The following is an 18,867-nucleotide window of genomic DNA, read 5'->3' on the forward strand; positions in this document are numbered from 1 at the left end:
GTTTTTTTTTTTACCTTAGCTTGCGCAGCAATATTCCAAGCTTTTACTGCCAATTTAGCTGATCTCAACTGCTCATGAAGAATGAAACCAACCCATCCCTGGAAGTTAGAGTTGCTCACTGTTTCAATAATAATCTGATTAGAATCACTGGACACCAACCAGCTGTTACAAAACCGAAAAGGAGAGGGACCCCAAAGAAAAGAACCAGCCTCCAAGAATAAAGGAAAGTGATCCGAGAAGATGCGTGCTTTTTGAGAAACCCGAGAATTTTCAAAACAAACATCCCACATCTGATTTATGAAGAATCTGTCTAATAATGATCTTCAAGGAGAATTACCGTCTCTAGACCAAGTGAACCTTCCATTTATGCAATGGAATTTCCATGAGAGAAACCATGTGAATAAACTTATTGAATAATGACATTCCTCTAGTACTTCTGCCAAAAGGAAATCTTTCCCGGGCCCAACGAGTGATATTAAAATCCCCACCTATGCACCAGGCCACGGCCGAACAATCAGCCAAGGAAGACAATTCGGGCCAAACCAATTTCCTTTCTCTGCAACCACAAGGGCCATAGACATTTGTGATCCAACAAACCTTTTTGCACAAAGTGAGGCATTTGATTGACTAAGAGAGGCGTCTTTTAATGACCTCTGTTACATATATTTTACTGCTGTCCCACATGGTAAGAATTCCCCAAGAAGATCCAACAGAAGCCACATAATCCCAGCCAATATCCTTAGAACTCCACAGTGATTTTATAAAAGTCGGGTTCAAGGTGTCCTTCTTAGATTCTTGAATCATGACTACAGTTGTTGATGAATTTTTTAAGTGCTGCACGTTTAGAGGAGTCGTTCAAACCCTTAGTGTTCCAGAAGACAACCTTAATAATGACTGGGAGGAGGAAAAGGCAGTTGCACATCTAATTTAAGCCAAAATGATTCCACAATCACCGACTATAGACACTAAATCTTTAGGCAAATCCAGGGGAATTTTAATAGGGAGAATATCTTCATCATTGAACAAGAAATTCAGATCCATCCCATTAATTTCTGGGACTAATTTAGGGTCAACTTCAGTGTTGGGGACTGCCAATTTTAACTGATCTTAACAGTAAGTTGATTAAGTTGGGCAGTAGGAGGGACACGAGACAAGGCATCTGCTGCTTTGTTTTCTAGTCCCGGTTTATACACGACATCAAAATTGTAGCCAAGAAGCTTAGCAATCCACCTCTGATGTTGAGGTTGGATAACCCTTTGTTCCAATAAAAGTTTCAATGATCGTTGATCAGTTTTCACTACAAACTCTCTTGCCCAAAAGATTAAGGTCTACAGCGTTGCACAGCCAAAACTACAGCCATTAATTCCCGTTCATAAACTGGTTTAGCACGATCCCTCATAGCTAATGTCTGGCTCAAAATAAGCAATTGGCCGATGATTTTGAATTAAGACAGCACCTACCCCGTATCCAGAAGCATCGGTCTCTATTTCAAATGGTAAGGAAAAATTTGGCAGTGTTAAGTTTGGGAGAGTCATCGTAGCCATCTTTAAATTCTCAAAAGCTTCAGCAGCTGCAACAGTCCATTCATATGCTCCTTTCTTCAATAGTTGAGTCAAAGGAGCAGCCACACTTCCATAATTCATTACAAATCTTCGATAATATCCTGTCAACCAAGAAACCCACGAACTTCACGGACATTAGTGGGCACGGGCCATTCTTTGATAGATCTAATTTTCTCGGGATCAACCTCTACACCCTTGCCCGAAATTATATGGCCAAGATACACCCTTGCCCGAGAGTCCATATTTGATTCAACACATACTCAAGCATGTGACAACCTTCTCTTATCGAATTTTATGTTGTTGTTTGAATTTAAAGAAATCAAATAATTATCAATCAACTTTTAAAAAATTAAAAATTTGTTTCTAGACATCCATATTCTTACCGATTAAAATTCAACTTACATATTCTCTTTTTTACTTAATATCTAAAATTTACATATACTTTTAAAATTTATTGGTAGGGAGCTGAATCCTTTCTTAGGAACGTTTTGGGGAGCATGGAGGCTGTTTATTTGAGTTGGAAGCCTGCTGCAAAATCTGTTTTGGAGCTTGTTCGATCTGTCCATGATGATACAAATTTGTTATGATCATACTGCATTTTGAAGTTTTGGGGTATTTTTCTTCCATTTCTTTTCTTCTTCCAATTTCTGCCTATCTTTTTATTCTTTCTTCTGTATATTATTTTCTAATGGTCACTTGTTGTGCAATAGCTTTCTTTTAAATCATTGGCTACTTGTTGTGAAATGGTGTCACTTCTTAGGAACGTTTTGGCGAGCATGGATGCTGTTTATTTTAGTTGGACGCCCACTGCAAAATCTGTTTTGGAGTTTGTTCGATCTGTTCGTGATGATACCTATCTGTTATGATCCTATTGCACTTGCAACTTTTAGGGTATTTTTCTTCCATTTCTTTTCTACTTCCAGTTTCATTTTCAATTTCTGCAAATTTTTTAGTTTTTCATATGTATATTGTTTTCCAATGGTCATTTGTTGTTGTGGTGTCTTTCTTGTAAGTCATTGGTTACTTTGTAAAGAGAAACACATTATGCACTATGTCATCGTTCTACTCTTTCTGCAACATTTCCATAAAGAAGCAAGAAAACAGCTAGCAGGCAGATCAAACTTCCTTAAATATTCAATTGGCCATTTCGCCTTTTTGGATTTAACATTCTGCATTTGTGTCATTACCCTTAAATCTCCTCACATCTCTTTGTTCTTCAAACAATCGTTAAGAAAAATTCCTGTAAACCGAACCCCACGTATTCCCTTTTCTCCTCACTCGCCAGAATTTTGCCCACTCTCCAAACAAAATCATTTCAGCCTTACTTTTGTTCACTACCCATTTCCAAAAATTTCATTTCCCTCTGAAAATCTTTGTCGATGGCCAAACCTGTGGCTGGGAACCGAATGTTCTCGATCATGTCCAGTGCTGAACCTCCCGATCGACGGCAAGGATCAAGGGTTAAGGTTGGTTTTTCTATTTTTGTTGGTTAGAGTTCGTGTTCTGTTTTTTTTTTACTTTGAGTTAAATCCTTTGTATTTGAAGAAATTAAAGTTATGGGATGTGATGCATGTTGGCAGGGAGCTGATTCCTTAAAAGTTGGTTAGTGTTCTTGTTCTGTTTTTTTTTTTTTTTTACCTTGAGTTAGTTACATTGTTTTTTGTAGGGAGCTGAATCCTTTCTTGGGAACGTTTTGGGGAGCATGGAGGCGGTTTATCTGAGTCGGAAGCCCGCTGCAAAATCTGTTTTGGAGTTTGTTCGATCTGTCCATGATGATACAAATTTGTTATGATCATACTGCATTTTGAAGTTTTGGGGTATTTTTCTTCCATTTCTTTTCTTCTTCCAATTTCCGCTTATCTTTTTATTCTTTCTTTTGTTTATTATTTTCTAATGGTCACTTGTTGTGCAATATCTTTCTTTTAAGTCATTGGCTACTTGTTGTGAAATGGTGTCACTTCTTAGGAACGTTTTGGCGAGCATGGATGCTGTTTATTTTAGTTGGACGCCCACTACAAAATCTGTTTTGGAGTTTGTTCGATCTGTTCGTGATGATACCAATCTGTTATGATCCTATTGCACTTGCAACTTTTAGGGTATTTTTCTTCCATTTCTTTTTCTACTTCCAGTTTCATTTTCAATTTCTGCAATTTTTTAGTTTTTCATATGTATATTGTTTTCCAATGGTCATTTGTTGTATGGTGTCTTTCTTGTAAGTCATTGGTTACTTTGTAAAGAGAAACACAATATGCACTAATTCATCGTTGTACTCTTTCTGCAGCATTTCCATAAAGAAGAAAGAAAACAGCTAGCAGGCAGATCAAACTTCCTTAAATATTCAATTGGCCATTTTGCCTTTTTGGATTTAACATTCTGCATTTGTGTCGTTACCCTTAAATCTCCTCACAATCTCTTTGTTCTTCCAACAATCATTAAGAAAAATCCCTGTAAGCCGAACCCCCCGTATTCCCTGTGCTACCAAGTTTACTTCCAATTTCAAGAGTGCCTTGATCCTTTGATTTACTTCCAATTTTTGGAGGCTGGTTTCAGCACGGGTGTGGTTTCCTTTTTATCATCATCACCTGACAATCTTTTTCACGTTTTTTCCAGAAATAGATTTAGCTGATCCCTTCTTTCTCTTGACCTCTGATTGTTTTAAAGAACTCCCCCACTCTTGCTGGTTCCATCACCCTTCCTAACAGACTGCTTCAATGTCTTAGTTTCAAAATCACTTGTAGTGTCATTAGTTTACATTTACATTTACGTTGAAGATATAATATTACATTTACGTCATTAGTTTTTGGATGAATTGGTGATTTAACATGCTCTAGAGTGGATAGTTTAGGCGGTCTGTTAGACCACCATTGTTATTTTACTTATAATAGAAGAAAGGAAAGTAAGGCACGTTAGTAATCAACACAGTTACTTATTCAAAAGGATGACAGTTATCTAAAACAGGAAGTTAAAATGGATGAGAGGGAGATGGGAAAGGGCAGGCAGTTTTTAGTAAAAGGAAGGGCCTGCCAGAATTGTTCTGGTTTTAATTGTAGTATTTTGAATTGTGTTTATTTATGTTTTGGATTAGGAGGGTTTCTTTGCTTGTTGTTTGTAATTTCTCTGTAATTTTCTTTCTATTGCAACTTTAAGTCTCAAATATCAATATAATAGAAACAGTACATAAGTGTTCTATCAAGGTTGTATGTTCAGAAGTGAGTAGATAGTTGAGGAAGTCCTATGTTCAAAAGTGAGTAGTTTAGGAGGGTCCTATGTTCAAAAGTTTGCTGGTGTGTATCTTTGTTGGCTCAACATGTTTTGAATACATTTTAGGTTAGTTAGATTGAGTTTGTTGCACTTGGTTGTCATTTTTGGTCTTGAAATGCTTTTTTCAACCTTTTTGGTAGATTATGAGTTACGAACCTACATTTAGGATTTGCTAGGTCGTTTTTGAAAACTCAAGTAATACCTAGACACGTTTTGAGCACGTTTTAGGTTGGTTTGAACTAAGTTTGTTACACTTACACACTTGGTAGCCATTTTGGGTCTTGTAGTGCTTTTTTCACACTATTGGAACTTTTTTCGTAGGTTATGAGTTACGAACCTACACGTAAGCTGTTTTAGGTCGTTTTTGAAAGTTCAAGTGATACTTAGACACACTTTTGTTCAAGTGATACTGTTTTAGGTCGTTTTCAAGTGAACTTTTTTCTTCTTGTATTGACTGTTTTACTATTTCTTCATGGTTTGTATTCATGGTATTTATTTTCGTAATGAATCTTTCATGTTCTGGTAAACATTGCAGAAACACATAATTTCAGCAATCTGTCAAAGAGTTGAAGGAGAAAACAGAAGTACTTAAACAGGTCACACGAAGACCTAAAAGTTAGGTAATTTTTTGAAAACTTTTTTCTTCGTCTTGCTTAGTTTTAGTGGTATTTGTTAACAGGCTGAGACATACTCTTGTATGCCAAGGCTGGGTGGCCAATTCAATGGATGGCCTGAGACGGTGAAATGACGAGTGTAGAACAAAGTAGACAATCGAGCAGATTTACAAGTAGGAGGATGGTGTTTGGTCTTACTCTAAAGCTACTGCTAGAAAGGTGATTCTCCCTTTATTTACACATGTTATCTATATTTAATTACTGTTTTTATGTGATGGTGAATAAATATTTAAGTCGTTTCAAGTTTTTACATCATGCTTGAGTTAATACCTTTCCCAACTCGCACTAATTTTAAAGTTGAGACTAAGTTTGTTGCACTTACACACTTGGTTGCCATTTTGGATTTTGAAGTGCTTTTTCTACATTTTTTGAACTTTTTGGTAGGTTATGAGTTATGAAGTAACACTAAAGCATTATTAGGTCGTTTTTAAAGTTCGAGTGATACTAAACATTTTTTGAACACCCTTTAGGTTGCTACAAACTAAGTTAGTTTTACATACAGCCATGGTTGCCATTTTGAGCCTTGAAAGATCTTTTTTCACACTTTTTGAAATTTTTGGGCTGTTATTGCTTCATCCAAGAGTGAAGAGTACCTAATGCACGTTCATGTCTCGAAGGAACCCGATGCACTCTGACCTAATCGATTTAACTCTCCTACTTTCTATGGGTTATTATGGCTTCGACAAAGATTGAAGAGTTCTCCACACAAGTTCTGATCTCGAAGGAACCCAACACATTCTGAACTAACCAGCTTAACTCTCCTACATGCTACGGGTTATTATGGCTTCGACCAAAGAGTGAAAAGTTCTCTACGCTAGTTTTGATCACGAAGGAACCCGATGCATTTTTGCCTAACCGACTTAACTCTCGTACTTTCTATGGGGTATTGTGGCTTTAGCCGAGAGTGAAGAGTTCCCGATAAAAGTTCTGATTCGGAAGGAACCTGACACACTTTGAGCTTTTCGGCTTAACTCTCCTACATTTTACGGGCTACTGTAGGTTCATCCGAGAGTGAAGAGTTCACGAACAAGTTCTGATTCTAAAAGAACCCGATTCATTTTAATCAAACCAGCTTAACTCTTTTACTTTCTACGGGCTATTGTGGCTTCGGCCGAGAGTGAAGAGTTCCTCACACAAGTTCTAATCCCAAAGCAACTCGACGCATTCTAACCTAATCGGCTTAACTCTCCTACTTTCTACATGTTATTGTTGCTTCGACCATAAGTGAAGATTTCATTATGAAAGTTTTGATCCGGACGGAACCCTACGCACTCTAAGCTATCCGACTTAATTCTCCTACATTCTACAGGCTATTGTTGCTTGGTCGAGAGTGAAGAGTTCACCAACAAGTTCTGATCACGAAGGAACCAGACGCATTCTAACCTGATCGGCTTAACTCTCTTACTTTTTATGGGCTATTGTGGCTTCGGCCGTGAGTGAAGAGTTCCGGACACAAGTTCTGATCTCAAAGGAACTCTATACATTCTGACCTAATATGCTTAACTCTTCTACTTTTTATGGGCTATTGTTGCTTCGACCATGAGTGAAGATTTTCCTACGCAAGTTCTAATATCGAAAGAACCGAATGCATTTTGACCGAACTAGCTTAACTCTTCTACTTCCAACGACCTATTGTTGCCTCGACCAAGAGTTAAGAGTTCTATATGCAAGTTCTTATTCTGAAGGAACCCGATGCATTCTGACCCAACCGTCTTAACTCCCCTACTTTCTACGGGCTATTGTGGCTTCGACCAAGAGTGAAGAGTTCTCTAAGCAAGTTCTGATCCTAAAGGAACCCGACGCATTCTGACCTAACCGATTTAACTCTCCTACTTTCTACGGGCTATTGTGGGTTTAGTCAAGAGTGAAGAGTTGTTGATGAAAGTACTGATCTCGAGGGAACTAGATGCATTTTAACCTATTCGGCTTAACTCTCCTACTTTCTATGGTCTATTGTGGCTTCAACCGAGGGTGAAAAGTTCCCAACACAAGTTCTGATCTGGAAGGAACCCGACGCATTTTAACCTATTTTGCTTAGCTCTCATACTTTCTATGGGCTATTGTGGCTTCAGCTAAGAGGGAAGAGTTCCTGACACAAGTTATGATACCAAAGGAACTCGATGCATTCTAACCTAACCAGCTTAACTCTATTACTTTCTACGAGTATTATTGCTTTCACCATGAGTGAAGATTTTCCTATGCAAGTTCTGATATCGAAAGAACCAAATGCATTCTGACCCAACTGGCTTAACTTTTCTACTTCCAACGAGCTATTGTTGCTTCGGCCAATAGTAAAGAGTTCCCTACGAAAATTCTGATTTCAAAGGAACTCGATGCATTCTGACCTAACCGTCTTAATTCTCTTACTTTCTACAGGCTATTTTTGCTTCCACCAAGAGTTAAGAGTTCCCTACGAAAGTATTGGTCCCGATGGAACCCAATGAATTATGATTTAACCACTTTAACTCTCCTACTTTCTATAGTATTGCTTCGGCCAAGAGGGAAGAGTTCCCTATGGAAATTCTGATATTGAAGGAACCTGACACATTTTGACCTAACCAGCTTAACTCTCCTACTTTCTACAAGTTATTGTTGCTTCGGCCAAGAAAGCATTCCCTACGCAAATTTTGATCCTGAAGGAACCCGACGCATTCCGACCTAACCGGCTTAACTCTCAACCTTTTTATGGGCTATTGTTGCTTCGACCAAGAGTTAAGAGTTCCCTATGCAAGTTCTAATATCGAAGGAACCAAATGCATTTTGACCTAACTGGCTTAACTCTCCTACTTTCTACAGGCTATTGTGGCTTTAGCCGAGAGTGAAAAGTTCCATGAAATTTCTGGTCAGGAAGGAACCCGATGCCTTTTAACATATTCGGCTTAACTCTCCTACTTTCTATGGGCTATTGTGGCTTCAACTGAGAGTGAAGAGTTCCTGACACAAGTTCTGATCCCAAAGGAACTCGATGCAGTCTGACCTATCCGAGTTAATTCTCCTACTTCCTACGGGCTATTGTTGCGTCGACCATAAGTGAAGATTTCCCTACGCAAGTTCTTATATTGAAAGATCTAAACGCATTCTCACCTAACTGGCTTAACTCTTTTACTTCCAACGGGTTATTGAAGCTTCAACCAAGAGTGAAGAGTTCCCTACGAAAATTTTGATCCTGAAGGAAATCGACGCATTTCTGACCTAATTGGCTTAACTATCCGACTTTGTACAGGCTCTTTTTGCTTCAGCCAAGAGTTAAGGGTTCCTTACGCAAGTATGGATCCCGAAGGAACCCGACACATTCTGATCTAACCGCTTTAACTCTCCTACTTTCTATATGAAATTATTTCTTTGGCCAGGAGGGAAGAGTTCCCTACGAAAATTTTGATACGAAGTGAACCCGACGCATTCTGACCTAACCAGCTTAACTCTCCTACTTTCTACGGGCTATTGTTGCTTCAGCCAAAAGTGAAGAGTTCCCTAAGCAAATTTTGATTCCGAAGAAACCGATGCATACCGACCTAACCGGCTTAACTCCCCGACTTTCTATGCGTTATTGTTGCTTTGGCTAAGAGTTAAGAGTTTCCTACGCAAGTTCTGATTCTCGAGGAACCCGATGCATTCTAACATAAATGGCTTAACTACCGTACTTTCTACGGGCTATTGTGGCTTCGGCCGAGAGTGAAGAGTTGTCGAAGAAGTTATGATCCCAAAGAACCCGATGCATTTTAACCTAACCGGCTTAATTCTCCTACTTTCTACGAGCTATTGTGGCTTCAATCGAGAGTGAAGAGTTCCCGACACAAGTTCTGATCCCAAAGAAAGCCGACACATTCTGACCTAACCAGCTTAACTCTCCTACTTTCTACAGGTTATTGTTGCTTCGACCATGAGTGAAGATTTCCCTGTGCAAGTTCGGATATCTAAAGAACCAAACATGCATTCTGACCTAACTGGCTTAACTCTTCTACTTTCAACCGGCCATTGTTGCTTCGACCAAGAGTGAAGAGTTCCCTACGAAAATTTTGAACCCGAAGGAACTCGACACATTCTAAACTAATTGGCTTAAATCTTCGACTTTCTACGGGCTATTTTTGCTTCCACCAAGAGTTAAGAGTTCCCTACGCAAGTATTGATCCCGAAGGAACCCATCGCATTATGATCTAATCGCTTCAACTCACCTTCTTTCTACAGGAAATTGTTGCTTTCACCAAGAGTGAAGAGTTCCCTACGCAAATACTAATACGGAAGGAACCCGACGCATTTTGACCTGACCAACTTATCTTTCCTACTTTCTACAAGTTATTGTGGCTTCGGTCGAGAGTGAAGAGTTTCCTACGAAAGTTTGATCCTGAAAGAACCCAATGCATTATGACTTAATAGGCTTACCTCTCCTACTTTCTACCAGCTATTGTAGCTTCGACCGTGAGTGAAGAGTTCTGATGCAAGTTTTGATCCCAAACGAACCCGACGCATTCTAACCTAACAAGCTTAACTCTCCTACTTTCTACGGGCTATTGTAGCTTCAGGCAAGAGTGAAAAGTTCTCTACTTTCTATGGGCTTTTTATTATAAGTGTAAAGAAATAGGTGTATGAATTGGATCGATGAACATATTTTTAAATTTTTTTTAAGCTTAAAAGGATATTTATGGAACTTTCAATAATTCATCAATATTTTTTAAACAGAACTTTTCAATAGTTGATGATTATTTTTTAAACAAAACTTTAGCGGCTTTCATCTAAAACCAAAGACAATGGTATTTTTGAACCGTTTTCGAAAGTTTAAGGGCATCTTTCAACTTTTAAAAGGAGACTTTTTTGACACAAACCACTAGGGGTATTCTAACACTGACAACACTAACAACCCAGACTACCCATCCCAAATTTCGAGTATTATTACAAAATATGTTTTTTAACTTATGGATATGTTGAATTTTGATATTATGAAATTTTAGTAATTGATATGTGTGGTAAAAAAATTTAAGTGTTTAAGTTAATCAAGAATACACTCCATTTACAAGGAGTACAAGGAGTCCAAGTAGATATTAGTTGTGTTTGAAAAATTATGAAAAAAATGTCCTATTTTAAAAAAAAGTACAATCAAGTGAAATGTTACATAAACTTCACAACATAGTTAATAAGATAACACAATATTACAAGATTTTGTTTACACGTATACATACATATACTAGTGGTTAAAGTAAGATTAGATTTGAATGTATATTTAAACGAAAGTTATGCCATTCAACTAGAGTAATAAAATAACTAAAGAGCTCAATAAATTACAACAAATGTGATGGTACTTTGACACCAGAAGCTCAACCATTTGAAGGAAAGTTCCAAACAATGGATAAAAGGAAGCATACTAAAACACAAGTAAAACAAGAGGATTATTTTTATTGTCTTCCATTATCTGAGAGTGGAATGCAAACAAAGCAATGCAAAAGCACCATTCAAGACATCTGACTGATTTATACAAAGTGTAAATAAGACACCAATACAATGCTGAACATTCTCCAAAACAAGATGCAACATACACATCATTCATTTGGCTATTCAACGGGAATATGTCACGTTTTTTGCCATAATTATTCTTGTTTCATGTTTGCCCACGATGGCAGGACAAGACTTTCAGGTAAAGCAAATCCTGGTTTTCCAATGTCAAAAGGCCTTGGCCGCTTGCAGGTAATACTTAGTTTTCCATTTTTAACCTTAAGGTTGCACTTTATGTTTAAATTGTCCATCCGAACATCTTTTTTTTTCTTTTTCTTCTTTCCTTCGGGTAATAAAGAATAGTGACCTTGAAGAATTAAGAGAATTGGGGTCCGGCACCTTTGGCACTTTTTACCATGGAAAATGGAGGGGACTGATGTTGCTATAAAACGAATCAATGATAGGTGTTTTGCTGGGAAACCTTCTAAACAAGATCGCAAGGTTGTTCATTTTAAGCAACTGGCTTTTCTTTTCTTTTGTTATTCGTGTATTTTTCTTTTTGTTCCTTGACTCAAGTCCTTTTTGTTGTTTTATATTGTACCAGTGAGAAGATTTTTAGAATGAAGCAATTAAGTTTGCTGATTTGCACCACCCAAATGTGGTACTTTTTATGGTGTCGTGCTTGATGGGCCTGGGAGATCTGTGGCCACAGTAACAGAATATATGGCCAATGGTTCGCTCAAAAATGCTTTGTTGAAGAATGAAAAGTAACAATTGTTCTCATTTTTCATACGTTTAATTTAATTTGTTAGAAGTTAGTTGCAGTATAATGTATCTTCACCCTTAGATTAAGCATAAATACAATTGATGCAGGAGTCTTGAAAAGTGGAAGCGCCTCTTGATTGCTATGGATGCGGCTTTTAGAATGGAACACCTGCACAGAAAGAATATTGTGCACTTTGATTTTGAAAGTGATAATCTACTGGTCAATCTTCGAGATCCTCATCACTCAATATGCAAGGTTTGTGTATTACTGATAATAGCAGAATCATCATTGTAGTGCATTCCATTTAGTTAAACTCTTGATTTGATTTTTAAACAAAACAGGATGATAACCAATTTTTATAGTTATTGTTGTAATTAACACAATTAATTGTCAAATAAAAAATGTATTTGACTATTAACATTTTTTTGTTTGACTAATTATAGTATGTTTTAAGAAGAAAATAAGCTTGGCTTGTCTTAGATATACGGGATAAAGTAATGTTTTTAACTAACAAATGCCTTAAACCAGCAATGGTCTCAATCTCCTCCCAAGACCTCTCAAAACCCTTACTCTCTAATCAAATGTTCCATTAAAAAAAATCTAGTGAGATATTTCACAACCTTGATCGCATAAGACAACAATCTCTATTTCAAACCAAACTAACTCTAAAGGGCTCGACAAAAGTTGAAAATCAAGGTAGCAAACTGCGATCTCTAAAGGATACGATGTGATCTAAAGGAATGCTCCTGTGCTATAAATGCATGGGTGCAGTCCAAACACAAAGGAAGATTGTCCCTATATATAATAACTTTTTATAGGAAGTATTTTTGAAGTGTTAACTCATCTATTTCCAACGGGCTATTCCTACTTCGACCAAGAGTGAAGAGTTCCTTACGAAAATTCTGATTCCGAAGGAACTCGACGCATTTTGACCTAACCGACTTAACTTTTTGAGTTTCTACATGTTATTTTTGCTTCCTCCAAGAGTTAAGAGTTTCCTACGCAAGTATTGATTCTGAAGGAACCCGACGCATTCTTATCTAACTGGTTTAACTCTTCTACTTTCTATTGGAAATTGTTGCTTCAACCAAGAGGGAAGAGTTTCCTACGCAAATTCTGATACCGAAGGAACCCGATGCATTCTGATCTAACCAGCTTTACTCTTCTACTTTCTACATGCTATTGTTGCTTCAGCCAAGAGTGAAGATTTCCCTACGCAACTTTTGATCCTGAACGAACCCGACGCATTCGGAGGTAGGGAGCTGATTCCTAAGAAGTTGGTTAGTGTTCTTGTTCTGATTTTTTTACCTTCAGTTAACTACGTTGTTTCTGAAGAAATTAAAGTTATGGGATGTGATGCATGTTGGTAGGGAGCTGAATCCTTTCTTAGGAACGTTTTGGTGAGCATGGAGGCTGTTTATTTGAGTCGGAAGCCCACTGCAAAATCTGTTTTGGAGTTTGGTCGATCTGTTCATGATGATACAAATTTGTTATGATCATATTGCATTTTGAAGTTTTGGGGTATTTTTCTTCCATTTCTTTTCTACTTCCAATTTCATTTTCAATTTCTGCTTATTTTTTATTCTTTCTTATGTATATTATTTTCTAATGGTCACAAGTTGTGCAATGTCTTTCTTTTAAGTCATTGGCTACTTTGTAAAGAGAAAAACAAAGTTAACTATATCATCATTCTACTCTTTCTACCCCATTTCCATAAAGAAGCAAGAAACCAGCTAACAGGCAGATCGAACTGGCTTAAAGACTCAATTGGCCATTTAGTCTTTCGAGATTTAACATTCTGTCATTGTTGTCGTTGCCCTTAAATCTCCTCACAATCTCTTTGTTCTTCCAACAATCATTAAGAAAAATCTGTGTAAACTGAACCCCATGTCTTCCCTTCTCTTCCCACCGGCGAGAATTTTTCCCACTCTCCACTGCAAAACCCATTTTGGAGCTTATTCGATCAGTTCATGTTGATACAAATTTTTCCGAATCGTAATGCATTTGTAACTTTTGGAGTATTTTTCTTCCTTCAGTTTGTTTTCTACTTTCACTTTCATTTTCAATTTCTGCGTATTTTTTATTCTTTTTTATGTATATTGCTTTCTAATGGTCATTTGTGGTGCAAATTCTTTCCTTTAAATCATTGGTTATTTTGTAAATAGAAAAACAAAGTGAACCATGTCATCGTTCTACTCTTTCTATAACATTTCCATAAGGTTTATTTTGCAGTTATCGTTGGTTAGAGTTGTTCTGTTTTTTTTCTGCTCTGATTTCATTGCATTGTTTTGAAGAATTTAAAGTTATGGGTTGTGATGATCCTTTCTTAGAAACGGTTTGGCATTCCTAGAGACTGCTTATGTGAGTTGGAATCGCACTGTAAAATCCATTTTGGAGCTTGTTCGATCTTTTCATGGTGATACAAATTGGTTATGATCATATTGCACTTGGAACTTTGGGGGTATTTTTCTTCCTTCCATTTTTTTTTCTACTTCCAATTTCATTTTCAATTTCTGCATATTTTTTATACTTTCTATTGTATATTGTTTTCTAATGGTCATTTGTGGTGCAATGTCTTTGATTTAAGTCAATGGTTATTTTGTACGTAGAGAAACAAAGTGAACTATGTCATCGTTCTACTCTTTCTACAACATTTCCATAAAGTAGCAAGAAAACAGCTAAAGATCAAACTGCCTAAAACATTCGATTGACCATTTAGTCTTTTGGGATTTAGCATTCTGCCATTCTTGTGGTTACCCTTAAATCTCCTCACAAACCTCTTTGTTCTTCCAGCAATTATTAAGAAAAATCCCTGTAAACCGAACCCCATGTCTTCCCTTTTCTCCCCACCGGCCAAAATTTTTCCTTCCATTATTTGTTATGATCATATTGCTTTTAGAACTTTTGGGGTATTTTTCTTCCTTCCATTTTTTCTACTTTCAACTTCATTTTTATTTTATGGATTCATCATTCAATTTCAGCAAACCCACTGCTTATGGTCAAAAGCAAATTTAAGTTGACAATGGTTAGAAGATATAATATTACATTTACCTCATAAGTTTTTGGATGAATTGGTGATTTAACATGGTCTAGAGTGAATAGTTTAGGAGGTCTGTTAGGCCACCATTGTTATTTACTTATAATAGAAGAAAGAAAAATAAGGCACTTTAGGAACCAACAATAGTTACTTAAAAAAGATGACAGTTATCTAAAACAGGAAGTTAAATGAACGAGAGGGAGATGGGAAAGGGCAGGCAGTTTTTAGTAAAAGGAAGGGCCTGCAATACTCCATGAGAGATAGGGGAAGCAGAAGGCTCATGATCCTTTTCTGGTTTTAATTGTAGTATTTTTAATTTTGTTTATTTGTGTTTTGGAGTAGGAGGGTTTCTTTGTTTGTTGTTTGTAATTTCTATGTAATTTTCTTTTTATTGTAACATTGAGTTTCAAATATCAATATAATAGAAACACCACATCTGTGTTCTATCAAGGTTGTATGTTCAAAAGTGAGTAGATAGTTGAGGAGGTCCTTATGTTCAAAAGTGAAGTGAATTCTAGGTGATACAATATAAAATTTATCTTAACCCATCAGCTTAAGCTTTTGGGTGATTAAATGGTTTAACAATAATATGATTCCAAAGTAGAAATCAAGTGGAGAGGACACAAAGGCTAGTATTTTAGGTAAAGGTGAACAAAGGTTCTTTATTCAATTTCTAATGCTGGGCTGTAGAACATAATTATGGTTGAAGTTGTAATAGTACTCTACTTCATTTGTACAATGTACTCTACTTCATTTGTACAATGTACTCTACTTCATTTGTACAATGCCTTCTACTTCTATTGTACAATGCATACTAATTAAGTTGAGTCAACATTGTTAAATAAAAAAAGCTGCTTGATGTTGGTTGAGTCAACAATCAATTCTTTACTGTAACTAATGTTGAAGTTGTGTTTGTATTCTGTGATGAACTAGATGGATGGGCGTGGGATTGACTCATTAGCAAGATTTTACCTGTATTTTGGATATACTCAAAAAGAAGAATTATCATTCCCAGCCAAAAAGTTGAAAGCATTTTGGTTTTCACCTCCCTCCATTTCTAATGTTGCTGATGATGGTGATGGAGTCAATGGACCTCTGCCAAGAGTGTTCATATCACAAATTCTCGTGGATTAGTTGAGTAAATAAACTCAAGGTGCGTTTCACCAAATTCTCGATATGCAGAAATCTGAATATATTTTTTTCCTGAAATTTGGCTACAACCTGTATCTTGGTGCTGCAGTAAGTGTATTGTTTTTTTTTAAACACAAACTACTAGCATTTTTATTATTGAACTGATGAACAAAAATTCAGACAAACTAATCATTTACCTCATTTTTCCCTCCTCTCAAAATACATCATGGAAAGAATAAAACAAACACAAAATCAATAACATGAGGCAAACCACAGTTTGAACCATGCACGATGCTCTCTCTTTCTAGACTTTTAATGCACGGTCATTCTGTTTTCCGGCACTGGTTGTAAAGCAGTTCTCACTTTCACGCCACCTCCAACAACTTTTGTGTTGATGTTATTATTTTCCATCTTCTTATGGTTAAGTTGGAGTTTTTCCTTGAACAACTTCCTCAGCTGCCTTAGGCTAGTATTATCATTCTTCACCACTAACTGAATGAACTTTGCTTTGTTCTGTTCTTTTTCAGCTTCTTCTTCCTCAGCATCTGGGTTGTCCATTAGCAAACTAATGGTTTGTTCTTCAACGGGAGATTTGGCTTCTATTGTTGGCCTAGGGAATTGGTTTGCCAATGATTGAACTGCATTGTTGTTGGAGGATGTGATAGTGATTTCCACCAAAGCTTCCTCACATTGAACAATGGCATTTGGGATTTCTGGTTGTGAGTCGATAGCTTCGACAATTATGTCTTTAGGAAGAGTTTCTTCTTCCATTTTCCATTGGATCTTGACATCAACCAAATCATCAGAAACATTCTCGGGGAACTCCTCCGTGGACTTATTGATAATTGTATCATCTTCTTCAGCTTGAACGGAACTTTTCTCCATTTTTGTTTCCTTCTTGTCTCCTTCAATGTCAGCATCTGATGCTACATTTCCGGTTGTGGAATCTGATCATTTTCATCTTGATCGTCTTTCACTTCCAAAGATTCTTCATCACTGCTCAAGGCATCATCTCCATCAACTTCAGTTTCTTCTTCCACATTTTCGTGGGGAAGAGACAGTTCTTCAGCAGAGTTATTCACGTGTGTTTTCTTCTTCAACATCTTCTTCAATTTTATGTTCCAATTCACAGGTAGACTCATTTTGTTGAGATTCAAATTCCATACCAAATTCTTCTGCAATGCTCGATTTGTGAACTTCAGTAACATCCAAGTCTTCAGTAGGCAGAGAAGATTTGTCAGATTCATTGATTTCCTCAGCAGAAATCTCCACAAAATCATCATCTTTCGAAACTTCATTTACTTTTTCATCTTCAGAGAAGCATTGCACATCCGAGTTAGCATGAGGTGCCTCTGTTTTAGAATCATCAACGCTCTTTGCACTAATTACATTTTCATCAAAAGATTTTAACAGATCATCAAGAACCATTTCTGGTTCCTTCTCTGAGAGTGCAGTAAGTGTATTGTTAGCAATGTAGTAGGCATAAGGTAGGAACATGATGCATTTTGTGTTTTATCCATCTAAGTTTTTGGTTTATGCAACAAAACCTTAGCTTGAATTACAACTTCATATCATTTTTCCTACTGCATTCAGGACATAATCAGAAGATACACTGAATGTTCTTGCATTGGGAAGAAGCATGCTGCTTTGGCTGGTTCTTTGGGTTCCTTCACATGGGAAAAGCCTTCACATTCAGAGTTTGAGCAATTAGCAAGGCTATTATTCTCCCATGACTCTGAAACTTATGTTATTTAGTTCACCATATTATCGTCGATAATGAACCAAATTTCATTTCTGAATTGCGATTTGACCAAGAATTTGAAAACAAAAATGCATATTGTTTTCTTTTTTATTCTTTTCTATTGCGTATCATTTTCTATTGGTCATTTGTTGTGCAATGTCTTCTTCTTAAGTCATTGGTTACTTTGTAAAGAGAAAAACAAAGTGATTTATTTCATCGTTCTACTCTTTCTACAACATTTCCGTACAAAAACAAGAACACTGCTAACAGGTAGATCAAACTTCGCTAAAATTCGTTTCCCTTCTTGGAAGATATTCGTCCATGCCTAAACTTGCAGCTGGAAACTGATTGTTCTCGATCATGTCCAGTGCTGAACCCCCAAATGGATTGGAAGGATCAAGGGTGAAGGTTTATTTTCTTCTTATCGTTGGTTAGAGTTTTTCTTTCGTTTTCTTCTGCTTTGAGTCAATTCCATTGTTTTTTAAGAATTTAAAGTTATGGGTGTGATGATCCTTTGTTAGGAACGTTTTGGCAAGACTGGAGACTGCTTATCTGAGTCGGAATCCCACTGCAAAATCATTTTGGAGCTTATTCGATCAGTTCATGTTGATACAAATTTCACTTGATCGTAATGCATTTGGAACTTTTGGAGTATTTTTCTTCCTTCCATTTATTTTCAACTTTCAATTTCATTTTCAATTTCTGCGTATTTTTTATTCTTTCTTATGTATATTGTTTTCTAATGGTCATTTGTGGTGCAAATTCTTTCCTTTTAAGTCAATGGTTATTTTGTAAATAGAAAAACAAAGTGAACCATGTCATCGTTCTACTCTTTCTACAACATTTCCATAAAGAAGCAAGAAAACAATAGTCTTTTGTGATTTAACATTCTGCCATTCGTGACGATACCCTTAAATCTCCTCACAATCTCTTTGTTCTTCCAACAATCATTAAGAAAAATCCCTCGAATCTGAACCCCATGTCTTTTCTTTTCTCCTCACCAGCTAGAATTTTGCCCACTCTCCAAACAAAATCTTTTCAACCTTATTTTTCTTTACTACCCATTTCCAAAAATTTGATTTCCCTCGGAAATTCTTTGTCGATGTTGAAACCTGCAGCTGGGAATTGATTGTTCTCGATCTTGTCGAGTGCCGGTTCTAATGGATTACAAGGATCAAGGGTTAAGGTTTATTTTTTAGTTGTTGTTGTTTAGAGTTGTTGTTCTGTTTTTTTCTACTCTAATTTCATTGCATTGTTTTTGAAGAATTTAA

Source organism: Cucumis sativus, unplaced genomic scaffold, assembly GCF_000004075.3.
Source record: "Cucumis sativus cultivar 9930 unplaced genomic scaffold, Cucumber_9930_V3 scaffold125, whole genome shotgun sequence".
Classification (NCBI taxonomy): Eukaryota; Viridiplantae; Streptophyta; class Magnoliopsida; order Cucurbitales; family Cucurbitaceae; genus Cucumis; species Cucumis sativus.